We start from the raw sequence: 20,658 nt of genomic DNA, 5'->3' as shown, positions 1-20,658 counted from the left end.
CACTCAAACTCAATACCCTGTCTGGTTTATTAAATAAAAGAGCATGTTGAGCAAAGCCTGAGGCCTTGAGTAAAAGTCTTAGTAACTGCCCAAGAATATAATGTGGTCCAGTGAGTGTTCTCAACTCTGATCTCTAACTACTTGACCTAGGGGGAGAAGCTAGTGAGCGATGTCTTTTCTGAAGTATGAGTTGAGAGGGAAAGAGCTCTAACTCCACCTTCCCCGCCAAACTGTAGATGTGGGACCAGGGGACTCATTCAAGAGAGATAAGGAATCAAGGAAGATTACAGGAAAGAGGGAGTTGAGGCTGTGGGGCCATCTTGGCATTATTCTCAGACAGCTCATTTTTTCCTTTGACATTGGTAACTGCACCCTCAGGTGTTGATGGTCTTGAGCTGCTTCTCATTGAACTGCTTTGAAGTGTTGGTGCCGTTAGGGTGGGCAAGGAAGGAGGTTACTAGCTAGAGGGTGATTCAGGCTAAATCAGGCTTAGTTGAACCACTGAAGCTCAGAGGAAGCTCAGGGGGACAGGCCACTCAGCATTTGCAGGCAATGGCACTAATTAGGAGGCTCACAGCAACCACTGAAATGTTTGTGACATGAACTGAGTGATTTTTAAAAAGTATTATTTACTTACATATGATAAGCAAGTGAGAATAGTAATCAGTCTTCCCTTGGAGCCTTTGGGTTCAGCCTGGCTACAATAATGGAGCAGAAGAGAAGGCAAAGATGTGAGGCAAATTTGTGGGAAATAAGGGATCAGAGAAATTTCTTCTGGAAGTCATTCTATCTACATTTCTGTGCTCCCATGCATACATGGATGTGTCCATGCATGTACCATATCCATCTATCCATCCAACCCTCCATCCATCCCTCCATCCATCCACCCATCTGTCTGTCCATCCACCATTTTCCATCTATATACAATGATATGATCAAATTCTCTTTCCGCACAGAACAAGGTCCTCCCTGAGGAGGCTGCGAAGGTGGCTCAGTGGTAGACCGCTTGCCTTGCATGCGTGAGGCCCTGGGTTTGATTCCTCAGCACCACATAAGCAGAAAAAAAAGCCAGAAGTGGCGCTGTAGCTCAAGTGGTAGAGCGCTAGCCTTGAGGCGAAGAGCTGAGGGACAGTGCCCAGATCCAGAGTTCAGGCCCACGACCAGACCCCTCAAAAAACAAAACAAAACAAAACAAGAAATCAGATTTCTAGCCCTCAAGTCCCTTCTGTTTCTATAATCAGTTGGGCAAACAACTCTTGCTTGAGTTCTCCCTATTCTCTCTCAACTCCTATCCCCTCCCATGCCCCATGGCCCCATGCCTGCCCTCTACTAGAAGTCACAAAGGATTAGCAATAAATGAGAAGACAGTTCCATCCTCAAGAAATTGCAGCTATAATTGAGAAGACAGAAACATCCACTCTGGAAAGAATGCAGTTCACGATATAAAAATAGTTGATGGCATCTCTAATGTGTGTGGACAGTGAGTGGTACTAGATGGCCACAGGAATAAAAGAGGTAGGCAGCTCATGTTTCAAGGGAGTGAATGACACAAAGTGGAAGAAAACAAAGAGACATAGGAAGAGAAGCTGGGTTTAATGGCTCAAACCTATAATCCTAGCTACTGGCGAGGCAAGATTGGAATTGGGGGGTGCGGGGGAGAAAAGTATGAGGTCTCATGTCAACCAGTAGCTGGGTGTGGTAGCAAGTTCCTGTCATCTTAGTAACATGGGGAAACAAGAAGCAAGGATCTTAGTCTGGTCCAGGCAATAAAGTGGCTATGTTCTTGAAAATAACCAAATGCACAAAGGGGTTAGGAGCATGACTCAAGTGGTAGAGTCCCTGTCTAGTAAAGATGAAGTCTTGAGTTCAAATCCTAATCCCATCCCAATAAAGGAGAGGAACAATATTATGAGTTTTTGCTCTGATGGTTAGCATTCCCATTTTGCAGATGAGGAAATGAAGGCACATCGAGAGGTTACAACAGCATGCTTGATGCTACCCTGCAGGAATAGAGCTGACTCTGAACCTGGAGTCTCAGACTCCAAAGCTGTCTCTATTCAGCTTTCCTTCTGGCTGAGAGTAGCTAGGAGGGTATGACCATCTGAGACTCTTTTTCTTCCAGAAAGCCTGGCTGTGGTGCTACCAGATGCCAGATCAACATTTGACTCCCTGGGCAATGTCTGTTTCTGACTTGGTTTTGATCTGACCGGTGTCTAGCACCATTGCCTAACATACCTTTTCCCAGCAGAGTGGCATGGATGGAGTTATCATGTTTATTGCTATTTGAGGATATGTAAGCTCTTCTAAGGTACAAAATTGTTCCTGATCACTGATCTGCTCCTTGTGGACTTGAATTCTCTCCAGAACACAAGGACCTTGGTTTCACAGGTCAGTAAAGAAACCTGCCACAGGTTTTTATTTTCCTGCCTACTGCCACGAACCCAGACTTCATTTTGGTCTGGTCTCTCCTGGTCTCATCTCAGACCTGGGGGAGGGGTGGGGGCTAAGATGTTCTGGTGACTCCTGGACCACAGTGCTGTCCCCTGCCTTGCTGAGCAATGCTTACCTTGGCTGGGGGTGGGGGTGGGGTTGGTTGCCAAGAACCCTTTGAAGCCTTTCAGGCTTACTTTGGCTCCTTTGGTCAGCCAAGCCTGACCCCAAAAGGGAGTGAGTCCTTCTTCTGCGTATGTGACTTAAAATAATGAGGCAGTTGTCTTAGTAAGAAGAGACAAATAAATCACCAGGAAGGGATTTTCACAGGTCAGCAGGTTTGCACTCGGATACATTAATGTGGAAAATTACTTTTCCCTCGGAATTGGGTGGGGGTGGGGGTGGGAGTTAGGAAAGGGCGGGGGCTTCAGGACTGAGCTTCTGCTCTGAGCCATGTTGTTCAGTTCCCCAGAACCCAACCGTGAAGTCCATCTCATGTCTAGCTTGCTGGGCCCTGCTCCTCCTCACTGCCCATGGCACGTTCTCGGCTCTTGTTCAGCACTCAAGTCCTTTAGACAATTCCCTTTCCTTCTGTTCCTTCTAGAAACATCCTCCCTCACTTTCCATTACGGTTCCAGGTTGTCCTGCCAGTCAGACTTACTGCTTTTCTTAAGAGATATCCCCAACATCCTCTCAGTCTATCCCCTTCTAGAAACTTCCACTCATTCCTCACTGAGTATCTGCTCAGAGTGCTGCTTTACGTGAGCTTAGTACCACAGCACCTGAGATAATCAGCTGAAAAGAGGAATTTTGTTGTTGTTGTTCACAGTACTGGAGGTTTCCGTGCATGGTGGGCCTTGTTGCCTTTGGTCCAGTGGTGGGGTAGTTCATCATGGTAGGAGTCCACAGCAGAGAGATCCTATCCATCTCACAGTCCACAGACAGATGCAAAACTGATGGAGGAAGGGTGTCTGTGTGCTGGTGGAAGGTCACTCCAGTGTCTTTTCTCTCTCTCTTTTTCTACACTCTCTCTCCTGGTTTCTACATAGTTCAAGCAAGGCTGGATTTTCCATGCCTTGCTAAGTATTCTAAGATAACAAGGAGACAACAGTGAATAGCATAGGGTTATGAAGGAGTGGATTATTTGGCTATCTTTGTACCCCATCTGCAGCCCTTTTCCCAGCTGACCTCTGGAAACTGGACAGGGAAGTGAAGAGCCATACTATCCAATGGCCCAAGTCAGGCGTAGACACGTAGGAGCTATGTGAGCCTGGTAAGAGGCCACATATGGTGAGGCTAAGGCAAGGGGAGGAGCAGTGGGCGCTACTGCTGGAGCAGGAACAAGTGGGCACCTTGCCTGGCACAGTGCCTGTGGGACCAGGTTCATTCACCTTTAGCTTTTAACCCCACTTCTTCATCCCCTCTCCTGGCTCTTGGTTACTTCTCGAAGCCACACCTCTCCATCCAACCACCTGTTTCCAGGCTGGGAATGAAGCCACTTAGCCCTCCTACCAGTGTGGTACTGGACATCGGGACGCTTCCTCTCACATCTGCCTCAGCATCATGGCGTCCCCCCGCTTCCTCCTCAGAACAACTCCTTCAGATTGCAGAAAAGTCACCCCCAGAGCCACGCATCCACCCTGGGGGAGAGGCTGGAGAGGAGGAGGGGTGAGAAATCATGCTATTACAATGCCAACAGCCTCTTCCACCATCTGGCAGCTCAAGTAACACTCCCTGTGGAAGCAAAGCACTCTGGGCTTTCTGATTGAATAGAGATACTCAGAATATGATGAAGCTATCTGGATGACACCACTCATTTACTGGACATCCACATGGCCATGCCCGCTCTGAGTGATGCGATGTGTGTCCTCTCATAATGAATCTGGCTCCAATCAGCATGTTTTCAGGTAAGGAAACTGAGGCATGGAGATACTACACACCTGGTCCAAGCTTACAGAACTAGGAGATAGTAGAGTCAGGATGTGAACCTAGGCAGCCTGACCTTTGCCTTCAACATGTCACTACTTTGCTTCCAGAATGGCTACCTCTGTCCTTGGTTTAAAGAAAAATGGAACTTAGTTCAGAGTGGCAAAAAGGGTTGCCCTAGAACACACAGCTAGTGAAGAGCAGGGATGAATTAGGATCTTGGGTGTGTAACCCTTACCTGGTCTTGTTATGTTTTAAGGGTATGGTCTGCCCAGGCCTCTTAGCCCCTGGGAGATGGGAGTGGGCTGGTTTTATGGCCTCAGGGCTGGTATTGGAGCAGAGTCTGCAGGAAGATGCTGACCCGGTCTGCTGCTGCTGTTGCTGCTGCTACTGCTGTTGGCAGAGATGAAGAGGCACGATGGGCCAGCTCTGAGCCTGGGCAACCTGCCAAAGCTGCCAACATGAACTTGCATTTTGTCATCTGCTCCCTTTGCCTGATTTAATACAACCTTAAATAATAAAGGGGCAGGGGGAAAGGGGGAGCGAGGGAGAAACAACCCAGCCAAGATTCTATGTAACAATCTCATCAAACTTGGCGTTTTTCCCTTTGCCATTTGACAAGCAATTTCTTGTCTGATGTAAACATATTTTAATGATGATTTCGGGCTGAGCAGCACCCAGATAGCTGTGTGTGTCGCTTTCCTCCAGCTCCCTCTGGTCCTCAGATGGCGGCAGAATGATGCCTGTAACCATGGCAATTCTCTAATGTTCTTCTTCCGTAAAGCACGAACGTAGGGGAGTCCTCATCATGGCTTCTTGGAGGAGAAAACAAAGCTGTCCCTAACTGGGCAAGACAGGGTGGTGGGGAGCAAGGAGAAGAGAAAAGAGAACTTTACACTTGCTTTGAAATAAACCACATCAGAATTGACTCAGTCCAAAGCATGGCTCCAAAATTTAAGTAAGATGCAGTCTGGGCCAGGCACTAAGGAGAAGCCTTAAATTTTAGTTGAAAGTAGGAAGGGCTAGAGGCAGGAGAGAGCGGTACAGAGAGAAAGGATTTAGGGAATCATGAGGAATAATGTAATAATGTCAAGTGACTGGATGGCTGAGATATTGGAAGGGTTGAAAGTTCTGCTCTGCCCTGGCGTGAGACGTAGGAGGATGTATAGATCGCTCTGTGTGGAGAATGTTCCCTTCACTGCTAGGAATGTTTTCTCCAAAATGTCAGTATCAATAGTACTTGATGAATAAATTGCATAAACTAGCAAAGGAAGGAGTGACTCAAAATTTTTACCTCATTTTTTCTTTTGATGTTCCTGGGGTTTGAACTTAGGGTCTAGTAGTTGCTAGGCAGGCGCTCGATCATGTAAGCCACATTCTAACCCTTTTAGCTGTCATTATTTTTCAAATAGGGTTTCCAGCTTATGCCCGCAGTTTGGGCCATGATCCTTCTATTTATGTTTCTGTTGTAGCTGGGATGACAGGTAATGCTACCATGTTTAGCACTTATTGTTTGAGATGAGCAGGGTCATGATTTTTTTTTTTTTTTTTTTTGCCTCAACTGGCCTGCAACCACAATCCTCCCAATTTTTGCTTCCCGAATAGCTAGGGAAGCTAGATATCATTTATTTAGCCAAGTTAAATTTTCAGCTTCTTGAAGGGTATGTGTGTATTTTTCATTACTATAACATATGCCTAGGATTATCAATTTATAAAGAGAAAAGGTTAATTTTTCCCACAGAGAGGTTTCAGTACATGACCAGTTGGCCCTGTTTGGATGAGGTAGTACATCTTAGTAAGAGCACATATTGGAGCAAATTCACTCACCTCACAGCAAGGAAGCAAGAGAGAGGGGGAAAGAAAGAGAGAGAGAAAGAGAGAGAAGGGGACAGAGAGAGAGGGGAGAGAGAGAGAGAGAGAGAGAGAGAGAGAGAGAGAGAGAGAGAGAGAGAGAGAGAGAGAGAGAGAGAGAGAGAGAGGGAGGGAGGGAGGAGAGACAGGGTCCCACTTCTGCATGTCCAAAATGACCCAAAGGCCTTCCACTCAGCCATATTTCCTAAAGTTTGTATATCTCCTCATAATTGCACCAAGCTGATTATAGAGCATTTAACACAGGCCTTTGCATTTATTCATGATCCAAAGTTTAAAGAGTATTGATTATGTTGAGAATATAAATATAATAAAAGGTATAGTTTGTGTGTGTGTGTGTGTGTGTGTGTGTGTGTGTGTGTGTGTGTGTGTGTGTGTGTGTGTGTGTGTGTGTGTGCTGGTATTGGTTCTTGAACTCAGTACTCAACTTTAGCCTTTTCACTCTACTATTTGAGCCACAGCTCCATTTATGGATTTTTGGTGGTTAATTGGAAATAAAAGTCTCATGGACTTTTCTTCATGAGCTGGTGATCTCAGCCTTCTGAGTAGCTAGGATTACAGGCATGAGTCACTGGCGCCTGGCTTATAGTTATGAATTCTCACTTCAAAATTGAACTCATAAAAATCACACATTGGATGTCTTTTCAGAATAGTTACCGAACCCTTAGCCATCACTAGAGCCCACATGGAAAGACAGTGGGGAGGCAGGATCAGCAGTGAGAAAAAGGTCTTGCATCCAGCTATGCAACTGAGAATTGAGATTGATCTGAAGAGAAACATGATTGCAGAGTTTCCAAGATCTAGGAAGATCCTGAAGGAGAACCCTTTGGAGCCTGGAAGAGTCCAGCAACTCTGAAAAAATAAAGAACATAGCTCCTCCTCCAGGGAGAGAGGGGCAGTGTGTGGAGTGGGCATCAGACTTCGCAACATTTCTGCTGTCCTTGGCTGCCACATGAGAACTACCTTGTGTGATTTTGCTGTCACCAACTGGCCTTGTTGGTTCCCACAATCACAGAAGAATATTTCCTATATTCTCAGGATGTCACTTTCTTTTTTATGTTTTTTTAATTGTAAAATTACTGTATAGAGGGGTTACAGTTACATGAGTAAGGTAATGAGTACATTTCCTATGGAGCATTGTTACCTCCTCCTTTGTTTTTCCCCAACCATCCCTTCCCTCCACCCCAACTCCCCCCCCCCCCCCCGCCCAGGATGTAAAGTTCATTTTCAACATAGTGTCTTGTACATCTCATTGTTACAATGGGTCAACCTGTATCCTTATTTCAGCATTTTGCTATTTCCTTTCCCTTCCCCAAATTAGAAAAATGTATGTACACTATGCATGGCATCAAATACAGTGACAACAGGGGTTATACTGTGGGGGTAGAACATACAAAGGAAACAAAAAATCACATAGTACATTAAAAACAACAGCAACAAAGAAAAACCCTCGTGTCCATATCTTGAGGTTGATTTCACTTAGTATCATTTTATATGGTCATATGTACATAGCTTTTGACCTTTTCTTCTTGTCCTATACATACATTAGTTATTGCAAATAAGGGAAACCATGGGATCTATGTTTCTTTGGGCATGGCTTACTTCATTTAATGTAATTTTTTCCAAGTCTTTTTCAGGACTTTACTTTCTAACAGCAGAGGCCTGAATTACATTTATCTTTGTACCTGCCAGGCTTACCAAAGTCTGAGGATCTTGATACTGGTTTGGATTATATGATGTCTCAAATTCTCTTCAGAACAATCATGTGGGTGTTTGCATTTTCACTAGTTCTGTGATGGCTAAACTTGATTGTCAACTTGAGTGGGAGGAAGCTTACATTAGTAGGGCACACCTCTGAGTGTTTGTGAAGGAATTTCCAGAAAGGTTTTATGAAAGGGGGAAGACCTCCTCTAAAAAAGAGCAGGCTGGTCTGGCTTACTTCACATAATATATATTTTTTTCCAAGTCTTTCCATTTCTTAACAAATGGGGCAGTGTCATTCTTTCTGATGGAAGCATAGAATTCTATTGTGTGTGTGTGTGTGTGTGTGTGTGTGTGTGTGTGTGTGTGTGTGTGTGTGTGTGTGTGTGTGTAAAATCACATTTTCTTAATCTATTCATCTACTGAGGGACATTTGGGTTGGTTCCATATCTTAGCTATGGTGAATAATGCTGTAATAAACATAGTTGTACTGGTATCTCTAGTCTGTCCTTGTTTGTGATCATTTGGGTAAATGCCCAAGTGGGATTGCTGGGTCATAGGGGAGCTCTCTGTGGAGTCTTTTGAGGAAACTCCATACTGCTTTCCAAAGTCGTTGAACAAGTTTACACTCCCACCAACAATGCAGTAGGGTTCCCTTTTCGCCATATCCTCTCCAGCATATGTTGTTATTAGATTTCTTGGTTATAGCCATTCTAACTGGGGTGAGGTTATAGGTACCATGGTTTCCCTTATTTGCAATAACTAGTATATATCTAGGATAATCCAACCAGACAAGCAGAAAAGATCAAAAGCTACGTACATATGACCATATAAGATGATGCTAAGACTCAAAAAATTAAATCCCCCAACAACAAATCCTCAAAGAAACAACTGCCCAATAAATAAGTGGGTGAAAGACTTAAAGAAAAACTTCTCTGAAGAAGAAAGAAGGATGGCCAATAGACACATGAAGAAATGCTCAGCATCCCTAGCCATAAAAGAAATGCAAATCAAAACATCATTGAGATACCACCTCACTCCAGTTAGAATGGCAAAAATCAAGAACTCTAACAACAACAGATGCTGGAGGGGATGTGGACAGAAAGGAACCTTACTTCATTGTTGGTGGGAATGTAAACTTGTTCAACCACTTTGGAAAGCAGTATGGAGGTTCCTCAAAAGACTTCACATAGAGCTCCCCTATGAGACCCAGCAATCCCACTTTTGGGCATTTACCCAAATGTTTACAAACAAGACCACACTAAAGCTACCAGCACAACTATGTTTATTGCAACATTATTTACCATAGCTAAGATATGGAACCAACCCAGATGCCCCTCAGTAGATGAATGGAGCAAGAAAATGTGATATATATACACAATGGAATTCTATGCCTCCATCAGAAAGAATAACATTGCCCCATTTGTTAGGAAATGGAAAAACTTGGAAAAAATTATATTAAGTGAAGTAAGCCAGGCCCAAAGAAACATAGGTCCCATGGTTTCCCTTATTTGCAATATCTAGTAGATGTATGAGTCAAGCGGAAAAGGTCAGATAATGTGATGTTAGGAAAACGAACCCTTAGATATGTATTTTAATGTTTTTTTTCTTTCATGCATTTGTTTCTAATGCATTTATAAGATTATTTCTCTGTTGCTTTGAATGTCCCTCCTCCAGAGTATAACCCCTGCTTTCACTATATTTGATGTCAGTATAACATGTGGAGGAGATGGGGAAAAACAAGTCGTTTAAGGATACAGGTGGACCTGTTGCAACAATGAGAAGTACAAGTTGTCATGTCCAAAATGAGCTTTACAACGTCGGTGCGGGGTGGGGGGGGGGAGGGGGGAGGATTGGGTGGGGGGGGTAGGGGAGGAGGCTGGGAAGGGATGTGAAGGGTAAACAAAGGAGGAGGCTGCAATGCTTGGTAAGAAATGTACGCATTATCCTGCCCATGTAATTGTAATCCCTCTGTACAGCATGTTCACAAAAAAAAATTAAATTAAATTTTAAAAAAAGGAGAAGATGAGGAAGCAAGGCAGTCTAGTTTTAAGATAAACTTTCATATGTAATGGTAGAAAAATCATTTTGAATAGCAACAAATATTTAGGAATAGAGTTAATAAGGACTGTCCAAAACCCACATGAGATGAAATTTAAAACATTCCTGAAGAACATGAATGTAGACTTGAATAAATACGAGGTGCTTCCTCTACTAAATTTGAAAAAAATAAAAAAAGATGATGCTAAGTGAAATGAACTGCAAGATAGGACAAAAGAGGGTTTTTCTTTGTTTCTGTTATTTTTAATGTACTTATAATGTACTATGTGATTTTTTTGTTTCTTTTGTAGATTCTTCCCCCTTATGGTATAATCCCTGTTTTCAATATATTTGATTCTGGTGCCCTGCATCTTGTATATACATTTTTATAATTTGGGTAGGGGAAGGGAAATTGCAAAGTGCTGAAACAAGGATTCAGGTTGACCCATTGTAACGAGATGTACAAGACACTATGTTGAAAATGAACTTTATAACTTCGGGGGTAAGGAGGGAGGAGTTGGGGAGGTGTGGAGGGAAGGGATACTAGGGGACAAACAAAGGAGGGGGTAACAATGCTTGATAGGAAGTGTACTCATTACCTTACTCATATAACTGTAATCCCTCTGTATAGTATCTTTACAATTAGAAAACAAAAAGAGGAGGCCTGGCACTGGTGGCTCATGCCTGTAATCCTAGTTACTCAGGAGGCTGAGATCTGAGGATTGTGGTTCAAAACCAGCCTGGGCAGGAAAGTCCGTGAGACTCTTATCTCCAATAAACCACCAGAAAACCAGAAGTAGTGGCTTAAGTGGTAGAGCTTTCACCTTGATCTGAAGAGCTGAGGGACAGTGTCAAGGCCCAGAGTTCAAGCTCCATGATGGACAAACAAAAAGAGCAGCATGGCTCCATTGGCTGGGGGCCCAGATGGGAAAGGCAAAAAGAGAGCAAGCAAACACAGGCCAGTCCCTCTCTGACTCTGTTTCTCTCTTTCTCTGTCTCTTTCTATCTTGCCATGTGAGAACACAGCAAGGAGCTGGCTGTCTGTACCCTGAAGGAGGGAGGAAGGCCATCACCAGAATCTGACTTACTCCCACCCCAACCTCAGACTTTTTGCATGACGATCTTTGAGAAATAAGTTTGTGTTGTTTATATAAGCCACTCAGTCTATCCTACTTTGTCATGGACACCTGAGGTGTCTAAGATACAATATCTAAGTGTCCATTAGTGAACACATACAGACAGATACTGGTTAGCCTAAAAGAAGAATAAAAATCTGATCCATGCCTTAGTATGAATGAGCCTTGAAGACATGATACTAAGTGAACTAAATGACAGTTTAAGACTAGGAATGGGGAAATGGAGAGTGGTTATCTAACTAGTAGAGTTTCAGTCTGGAAAGATGACAAAGTCCTGGAGATGGATAATAATGACAGTCACACAGTGGTATTGGGTGTGCTTGACCCACTGTGAAGCATGAAGCCCAGGTGGCCCCTGTATGCTTCATAGTGGGCCAAATCACTTTATGCTTATGTGCAATTTACCACAATAAAGCATTGAAAATAACAAAGCAAGTCAGTCAGCATAAAGCATTGTCTGGGTACAGACAGGCTGCAGCTCAGTGTGCGTGGTTGGTTATGATGAGTGGGTTGAAGGGCGAGAGAGGGCTGAGGAGGAAGAGGTGAGGGCTTTGTGAGTCATGGCTGCCTGTGCTGGAGGTTTCCTGTCTGAGCCTGCAGTCCAGGCAGCTGCCATGGGGCCGCATCTTATCCATAGAGAAGGGTTGATAGGTGTGCTCCATGCCGGTGCATGTTGGTATGTATCATGGTTGCCTTCAGTGATGAGCATCAGATGCTGGCTAGATGTTCTTTGTCTACCCTTCCAGATCCACCCATCCTCTGGCTGCTCCAACTCCCAGAAGCTAACTGCTAAGGACCACTCAGCAACCTTGTCTTTGTCTTTCAGGAGAGTCTGCTCAGTGGGAGGGGCCAGCAGGTGTCAGGAAGACTAGAGGCCAGGAAGGTCAGGGACACTCTTCCTGTTGATTTAGCTCTGGTACTTTATTGCCTTCACATGAGAATCCCTGATAGCAGATGGGAAGAAGGGGTAGAAAAGAAGACCTTCCCTTACTTTTTTTTTCTCTCATACAAGACTTACTGGAAATTTCCCACCATACTTCTGCTTGCATTTTATGTGGTCAGAACGTGGCTGCCCAGGGAGGCCAGGAAATGTAATTTTTATTCCCGGAGACAGCACATCAGAATAAATCTCAGGCTTCTGTCTCTAATGAAGAAGGAGGAGTGAATGCTAAAGTCTGGTGGTCGTGTCAGCCTGGACCTGACTGAAGCTCCTCATTGCCAACACGGGTGAACGCAGTGTCAGCTGGCTCTTTGTTCATCCACGAGTTGGGGTCTAGCTAGGCTGGCTAAGTCTCCTTTTGAGTTGGGACAGGTGGTTAAGGTTTCCCCTCTGCACAGGGGGAGATCATGAATCAGAGCAGCCTCCAGTGCAGACAGGAAGCTCAAGGCCTGTTTGTGAGTGTGTGCCTTGCATCTCTGTTGCTAGTCACTATGAGTGATGGTTGTTACCATGATGGTGGGTATCTAGGCCACATTATCTGACACATAAAACTTGGTTGAAATTTCCTCCTAGGAACTGGCCTTGAGATAAAGCAGTCTGTACCCTCCATACACTAGAGGGGTTGGGAAGTTTTCTGTTCATCAAACAGGACGTACTTGCAATAACCGGAGAACCCACTAATGCTCTAGGAAGGGGAGTAATTTTGTGTAGACTCTGAAGCCTTTGGAATGAACCAGATGAATTCTCCTGCTTCTCAGTGGAGCACAGAGCCAAGCAAAGGGGGTAGCAGCAATGCAAACCCAGAAATGACGCTGGGTGGGGGTCATGCACTAAAGGTCATCACAGAATATTGTGCACGAGGGACACCAGGTTCTTACATCTCCCAGCTTTGAATCTCATTCTATCTTTTCTGTTTGTCCTCAGGCAATGTATCTCAGCCTCTCTGAGCTTCAACATCTTCATTTATAAAGGGCAGCTAGGAGCAGATCCTCACTGATTGGATCACAGTGGATAAGTGAGAAAACATACACCACCTTCTTAGCCCAGTGTGGTACGCGATGCATGGGTGAGGGTTCTAGAAATGCCCATGGTGTCCTTCAGTGCCATTTCCAACCAGTAGAGTTTGGAGGCCTCTCAGCACACAGAGAGTTACAGCTGTTGCAGAGGATTTAGGAAGTAGCCTAGGAGCCCGGGAGGGGCTAGGGAGGAGGAGAGGGCTGTGGCACGCAGGTAAGATGCTCCGATTCCCTTGCTCCTGAATTATTCATGGAAACAGCTTTAGAATAATTGGAGGCCATTTTTCATTATCATTATTTCCCGGAGAGACGAGTCTGTTGCTGAAATCTGAAGTGGGGAAGTATATTTGATTCCTCTTAGATTGCTTTCTGTAAAACTGCTTAGAGATGGTCCCAAACCAGTGCCTCATTTGGGGAGGCGTGAAAGCCAAGGTAGAATAATTCTACTTGGTTAATTACTTCCCAAAGTGAGGAGGAGCACAGAGGGAGGGATGGAGGGAGGGAGGGATGGAGGGAGGGATTCCTGAGCAGAACTATGGACAGAAAGAGGGCAGAGGGCTGATTGGATCTGGGGGAGATGATTCGGGTCCAGAAGTCCTGGGCCTGCAAGATGTGATGTTAGCCCAGGCTCTGAGTGTTTTGTGGTGGAGAGGGGGGACAATGAGGACGTGCCTCCCCTTAGTCTCCAGCCCCCCAGAGGCATAGGGGACTGAAGAGATGCTCCACCATGGAGTGGCTTTGGGCAAGTGCTATTCCAGTCTCTAGGCTCAGTTTCCCTTTCTGATAAAGGAGGCTATGGCATGCATGTTTTGGAGAATTGTTGTATAGGTGGATTGAGATAACAGACCCAACCAGCCAGCATACGAATGCTAAGAGGAAGAGTTACAATCTGTTAACAACCCTTTCTCAACTCCCTGTTCCCCCTCATCTCCCCTCCCCCTCCCCCTGGTTAGAGACTGAGACCTAGGGGTTAAGCAGTGTTCTTTGGTCCAGTAAAGATAGATCCCTCAGTTAGTGGCCATGCTTTTAACCATAATAAATTAGTTCTCTGTTTGTGTGTTAAACTTTAAAAATTCCATGTATAAATAAGATCATGTGATAAAGCTGGAGTTGGGAGAGGTGGGTAAGAATGTATTGGTTCAAGATTCCAAAATCTGCTAGATAAGAGGACTAAGTAAGTTCAAAAGCTCTGGTGATGAGTCTAGCTAATAACGATGCATGGTGCAGCTGAGAATTGCTGGAAGAGTCGATTTTCACCACACACACACACACACACACACACACACACACACACACTCATGCTATGAAGTGATGGATATGTTAATTAGCTTGATTTACCCATTCCACTGTATACACATACATCAAAACATCATGCTGTACAGGATAAATATACTCCATTTTTATTTCTCAATTAAGAAACTCTCTAAGTTGGGTTTGGATGAATGCATCCGCTTAGAGCTGGGTTAGTGGGCTGGGAAGGGAGGGGTCCGAATCTGACAATCTTGGGTTGTAAGTGGGTGGGAGACCAGGGGAGATGAGGGACAGAGAAAGGAGGATGGATGAGCTAGGACCTGACATTCCTGCTAAAGGCCAGTTTGAAGGCACATCATTGCTGTGTGCTCACGCTGGCACAGTTTGGGGGTGTAGGAAGCCTCTGGTACCACCCAACCCCACCTGGCCCCAGCGGCTCACTCACCGCTTCAACCAGTAATTTCTGGTATATATAGGTCTGCCTCAGTAGGACAGAGGGGGGGGTAGGGAGGGAAGGAGGGAGGGAGAGAGGAAGACAGAGGGAGAGGGGGAGGGAGGGGGCAGGGAGGGATTGTGCAGCTCTGTTTGCTGAGTGGCCACTGTGAGGTAGGCCCGATGCGCACCTTGCAGAGAGGACATTTGAATTCCATCATTGTAAGTGAAGATTAAATAGAGAGAATGAGGCTTTGCTGGCAGCCTCTGGATTAACAGCTTGTGGATTTCAATAATCAGTTTAAAGTTGTCTTCATCACATGTTCTAGGAACTGGGCTCTCTATGATGCGATGGGCTATGGCCAGGTTGCTGGGAATGTTGGAAAGTCAGGTCATAAGCTATCACCTCTCTGGGAGGAATCACCTGCCCTGCCTATTTCTCTAGACTGTGAGCTGCAATCGATAGGCCCCAGAGGAAGTGAATGTGGAGAACCAAGTCACCAGCAAGGAAAACAGGCGTGAGAGGCAGAGCTAGAGAACCCTGATGTGACATCATCGAGTACCCAGATCTCAACCGGCCTGCGTGGCCCATAGAAGTTTCAATGAATTGTGCCCAGCGGTGCTCCCTTTTAGCTTCACACAGTGTAAGCTGGACTTGGACAATGTCCAGCGTGCTCACTAATATCAAGGTCACATATTGGCCTTCACCAATATGAAAACAATCCTTTTGTCTGCTGGGCTGTTCTAAATTGGAGTCTGTCACACCCTTCCCTTTCTGCCAGAAGTGGGGTGAGGTGAGGCTGATTTTCTTGTCATTTGTCACCTGTATTTGCTCCGTGGCCGGTCAATTTATAAAGGGTGTGACATTGGGACGGCCCTCATTCTCCCACACAGAGACACTGATGGCTCTGGGCAGAGTTGGGGAGGCCAGGTTGGGTTAATAGTTAGGTGTCAATCTCCCCCACAGTTTGAGCGTGCACAGGTATTTTTGGTACTGGAAATGTATTATTTATTATTTTATTTACTTATTTTTGCCATTTCTGGCGTTGTTTTCGCACGGGTTCTCCTTTTCCTTGTTCCTCCTCTCTTAACCTCTTGAGATCTCTAGGTCCCCTCTTTGCCCTGGGGGGGTCTGAGAATGTTCCTGCACATTTAGCAAATTCTGCAACGGGTGTATTTTTAGTTGGCTTGTTTGCATCTGTTCTCTGCCTGCGCCCTTTCTGATTGACACCTGCTGGGTGAGAGGCGCAGGAGCGGAACTTTACTGTGGGAGCTATTTGGCTATGGTGGCTGGCTGCACAGCATCCCTCTGATTGTCTCCAGCCTGCGAGGGGCATGGAGATTTCCATGTCTGTTAGCTCACCTGGAATGCCTCTGTTCAGGTGGATGGCAAGGTGGGGGGTAAACCGGGCTTGTTTACTTCCTCTCTGTGGCTGGTGGTGGGTGAAGGAAATTAGAAGCTGGCTGTGCTTGTTAAAGCCTTCCTTGGGTGAAGGGTGGGAAGCCACAGAGAAGTATTTGGGGGTGCACAGAGCTCTTGAGTAGAGAGACTCCTCATGGCAGAGGTGCAGTGGAGGCCGCCCACGCGCTCTGTTGGAGTCACTCGGGGCCCTTGGCAGATGACAGAATGTGTGGAAGCTGTTCCAGGGCCTGGAAGGAGCCCTGTGGCCCATTCTACAGGAAGAGTTGTTGCTTTTCATCAGGGGACAGATGGGGGGGGGGTGAGCAGTTTAAGGGGACCAACAATGAATGGTGAAGCCCTTGGGGATGAGAACAGAATGAAACTGTTTCTTCACCTTTCCCAGCCCTGCACCTGGGGCAGGAACACTGTCTGCTATTGGGATGAGAGCTGTCTGCTGAGATGATAGCTGATCTCGGTCCCCTCCATTTTCTGTCTGTGGGAACTGAATGAGGGAGACTTAGTGATGCAATCCATGGCTGCCGGCCACCCACAGGGCTGGAGAAGTAGGAAAGAGGGTGGTGAGTGGTTAAGGAAGGAGAAACACTATCCAGATCTCCATGTACCTGCTTGTTCCCAAGGGACTTACTAGGGCGTAAGAGGAAGAGAGACACCCCTGGTTCAGGCAGCAGTGACTCATGCACAGGCTTCTCGACTGCACTTCAGAGGAGGCAGGCACACAATCAAGAGAATGCAAAGGAAAAGAGAGCTCCTCCCTTGACTCTAACCCCATGCCACAGTGTTAGCAGTGAGACATATATCCCTCCTTCCTTTCCCTTCTGCTCACTCAGCATATTTAGATGTTTATAAAATATTCAGAAAGTAGTTTTCTTCAAAAATGGCATTACAGAATGGGTATAACCCTGTAATCAATTTTTTTCTCACTAAAAGTGAAATGGCTATCTTTTCGAGATCAATCAATATATATAGCCCTAACTCATTCTTTTTTTTTTTATTGCTTCTTAGTATTTCATAGTATCCATATATAAAGATCTTGCAAAAAGAAACATCATCTGTTTTGAGTTCCTGGTGACTTAACAAGTGCAAATATGCCATAAATCTGTCTCACTTTGAGTCTCCAAGTATTTCTAGGCCAGGGGGGACTGTTAAGGCTTTAGCCTGGGACAGGAGAACTCATGGATAAGGTAGTCCATGGATAGTTGTATAGGTGACCTAGACTCTCATTGGTTTAAGGAAAGCTGTGCCTCTTCCCAGAAGGCTTCCTGGAGAAGAGGTGGCTAGGCTGGACTTTGCAGGAAGAGAAGAGTTCCGGTTTAGGAAGACACAGCCACATGGATGAGTTACTAACAAAGCCTGATGAGTGAAAGGGTATGATGGACAGATGACAAGGCTGGACAGTGCCATTCATAAATGCTACATTAGCTCCTACAAAGAGAAGAACAAATGTCATTTGGAGTTCTTGAAATCAGTTGGTTCCCCCTGTCCCCAACTACTCCCCTACCCCCGCTCCACCACAAGTGAGTTAATTATCCCTTTGGCTCCTAATTTCTTCACACTCTTGATTTGTGATTTGTGCAACAAACTCCATTTTTATTGTAAGCGCAGATGTCAGCTCGAGTTCTGTCTGCATCCGGATGATCACAAGGTTGTGCTCAGGCATGTCTCCGTTAATGAGCTTTGACGTGATACCCATTAGGCAGCGAATACCATGAGACCCCCAGGTCTGCCTCTCATCCCAAGGACAGCTCAGCACAGGCTCTGCCCTGCTCCCAGGGGTAGCAGGGGGGAGGGGGGAGGAAGAAAGTCCTCATCATTTGTGTGGTGTGGGGGAGTAGGCTTCGCTCTCTCTGGGCACACAAGGGGTTTATCTGCTTTGTCTGCATCTCCTTATCTTGACCTCTGCTTTCTTCTGATTCCTTAGCCTTATCTCCATTTCCTATGTTCAGGCATTCCCGGTAGCTTTCCAGTTGTACCCATCCTTCTTGCTTTTTGGAAATTCTTCTAAATCTGTTTACTTTTCTGACCTCCTTCTGGGCCCATGGCTGCTTAAGTTTCTTATCCAGGATAACTTTGGTACAGCCTCAACTCTTCCTAAGGTCTCCAACTTGAAGACACATTTCCTTTCTGCTCCTGCCTTTAGTTCTGAACTGCGGCACCTCAGAACCCCTAATCTCTTTCTGTTTTTATAACTCTTCAACTCTTCCAAGGTTTAGGAACATGAAAATTCGTGACAATGTACCACCCACCTCAGTGTGAAGTTCTACTTTTTTGGACTTTTCCTTTAGAAGATTCGAGGAATCCTGGCAACTCTGATAAAGAAGGGGAAAAAAAGGACACAAAAATGGATGCAGTCCCCTTTGAGTGAGGAAAAGACCTCTGAATTATGAGCTCTGGGAGTGGGGAGTCAGATTCTCACCTTCAAGAGGTGGTGCTGGGAATTGCTTTTCCTTTCATGGCCCTACACAAACTGCTGAAATATCTCCTCTCATTATTGGGAACCTATATAAAAGCTGGTAAATTTTTATTGCAGGTGTATTATAGCGTTACTTTAACCATCCCCGGCCCCGCCCTGTTCTCCTACCACTTGGCAGCCTTGAGGGATGGATTTCATACACAGTTTGCAGCTGCCAGTAGGCCCTGTTTAAGCAGGAAGGGCAGCAAGGATTCAACTTTGGGTTCCCCCTGACTCCTGAGTTCCCATACCATCCTGCATTGGTTCCTAACTTTTTCAAGGCCTTGCTTGGTCCAGGATGATGCATTTAGGCTTCTTGCATTTAGGGAGGAAGAGTCCACCTGTGGGAAAGTGGTTACCCATGGTTCTCAATTTGGGGAGCTTCATGAAGAAAGCTCTAGAGAAAGCTGGAGGGGCAGCCTGAGTGGAGTAGGGATGTGTTGGAAGGCAGAAGTGTCACATGCCCCCTGGGGACTCAGGGATAGGTACCTCTGCCATATGTGACTCAGGCCTCTGAACCAGAAGGCAGAGAATGAAGGTTGGTGTGTGTGTAGGAGGGCGGGGGGAAGTGGTGAGTGGAGGCTCACGGGCTCTGAAATTATTGAAAGGATTTGCATCTCATCCTTGCTTCCTCTTTTGTTAGCTGCAGGTCTTTGGGTCAATAACGTCTCCTTGTGGCTTCATGTTTGACTAGAACTAATATTCCATAGGAAGGGATTAAATGCAAAAACAACAAATCTCCCGGTGTTGGTCCTGACATGGAATAAATGCTAATTGATGTGGAGACTCTCCTTGAATCTGATTTAAGCTTTTTCTGCTTCATCATGGCTTTCCCCTGGCGTTCAGTTCTCAATGGTCCACTCGTGTTAATTTTTATGGAAATGCTGGTACCAGCTGAAACACTATATCTCTTGCAAGGTCACCTTGAAAACTCTTAAGTGTCCATGGTTTTTCCCTCCCATTAAGTTTTCATGACTGATTAGTTTCTTGTGTGTTTGAATTCACTTGATCTTTTCCTGTACTTGCAACCTGTTTACTGCAACTAACTGATCTCGCTCAGATGGCTATCTGGAATAAAGGCCAGAATTGAGGTTCTAGATAATGAGGAGATGATTTGAACTTTTCAAACACCCTTTATTGTCCATCCAAATTAAGTCATGGATTTGATAGTTGGCAGTAAGGGTCACCCAGCCAGCATAAAAGAAGCTATAACTTGCCCTCTAGGTCAAGGGTCAGTAAATACCTTCCTGCAGGTGAAATCCCGTTCACTGTCTGTTTTTGTAAGTACAATTTTATTGAAATAGTTCTATGTGCTGGTGTACAAATTGACTATGGATGTTTTTGTGTGACGACAGAGAGTTGAGTAATTTCCTCAGAGGCCATGTGGCTTATCTTAACACAGCCTATATTTATTATCTAGCCCTTCACGGATAAAGTTTGGTGAGCACTACTCTGGCTTGTCTTCTCACAATGTGTGTCGAGATCTTCCAAGAGGACAGAGATGCGTTAACTCCTTGCAATCCAGAAGGCAAGCCATCCAGGGGAGCTACTCATCCCCTGGGGAGACTGTGCCCCGGTCAACAACCAATATACTGGGTGTCCAATTGTGTCCTGTGCTGAGAAGGTACATTCTTTAAACCCCAAACATCATCTCAGGGAAGGATAGCTGGCAGCTGTCCTTGGTGCTGCTGCAAGCCCAACGTATGATCCCAACAACTTCGTAGGTGGTATCTGACGATTTCTGGCTTTTCACGGTTTTCAAAGGACTCTAAAGTGTGCTTTCAGTTGGTACACTATAATGTATAAGGTGTACACAGAGAGTTTTGTGGGTGTTTAAGGTAGGGGCTGGAAGTAGTTCAGGATTTTTGTATACCATGCACATTGTATACCATATACATTTTGTATACCATGCTTACTTTGTATTTTCACAGTTACAACCTTATTTTTGTTAAGTGTTATTGTTATTGTGCCCTGCCTGTGGATACTGTCAGATAGTCTTCGATGGCCTTACGGGCTTTACTTGAAAGGCTAAATTTCTTGGACTT

The sequence above is a fragment of the Dipodomys merriami genome, unplaced genomic scaffold, assembly GCF_024711535.1.
Source record: "Dipodomys merriami isolate MVZ:Mamm:240054 unplaced genomic scaffold, mDipMer1.0.p SCAF_102, whole genome shotgun sequence".
Lineage (NCBI taxonomy): Eukaryota > Metazoa > Chordata > Mammalia > Rodentia > Heteromyidae > Dipodomys > Dipodomys merriami.
Note: the sequence above shows the minus strand (reverse complement) of the source record.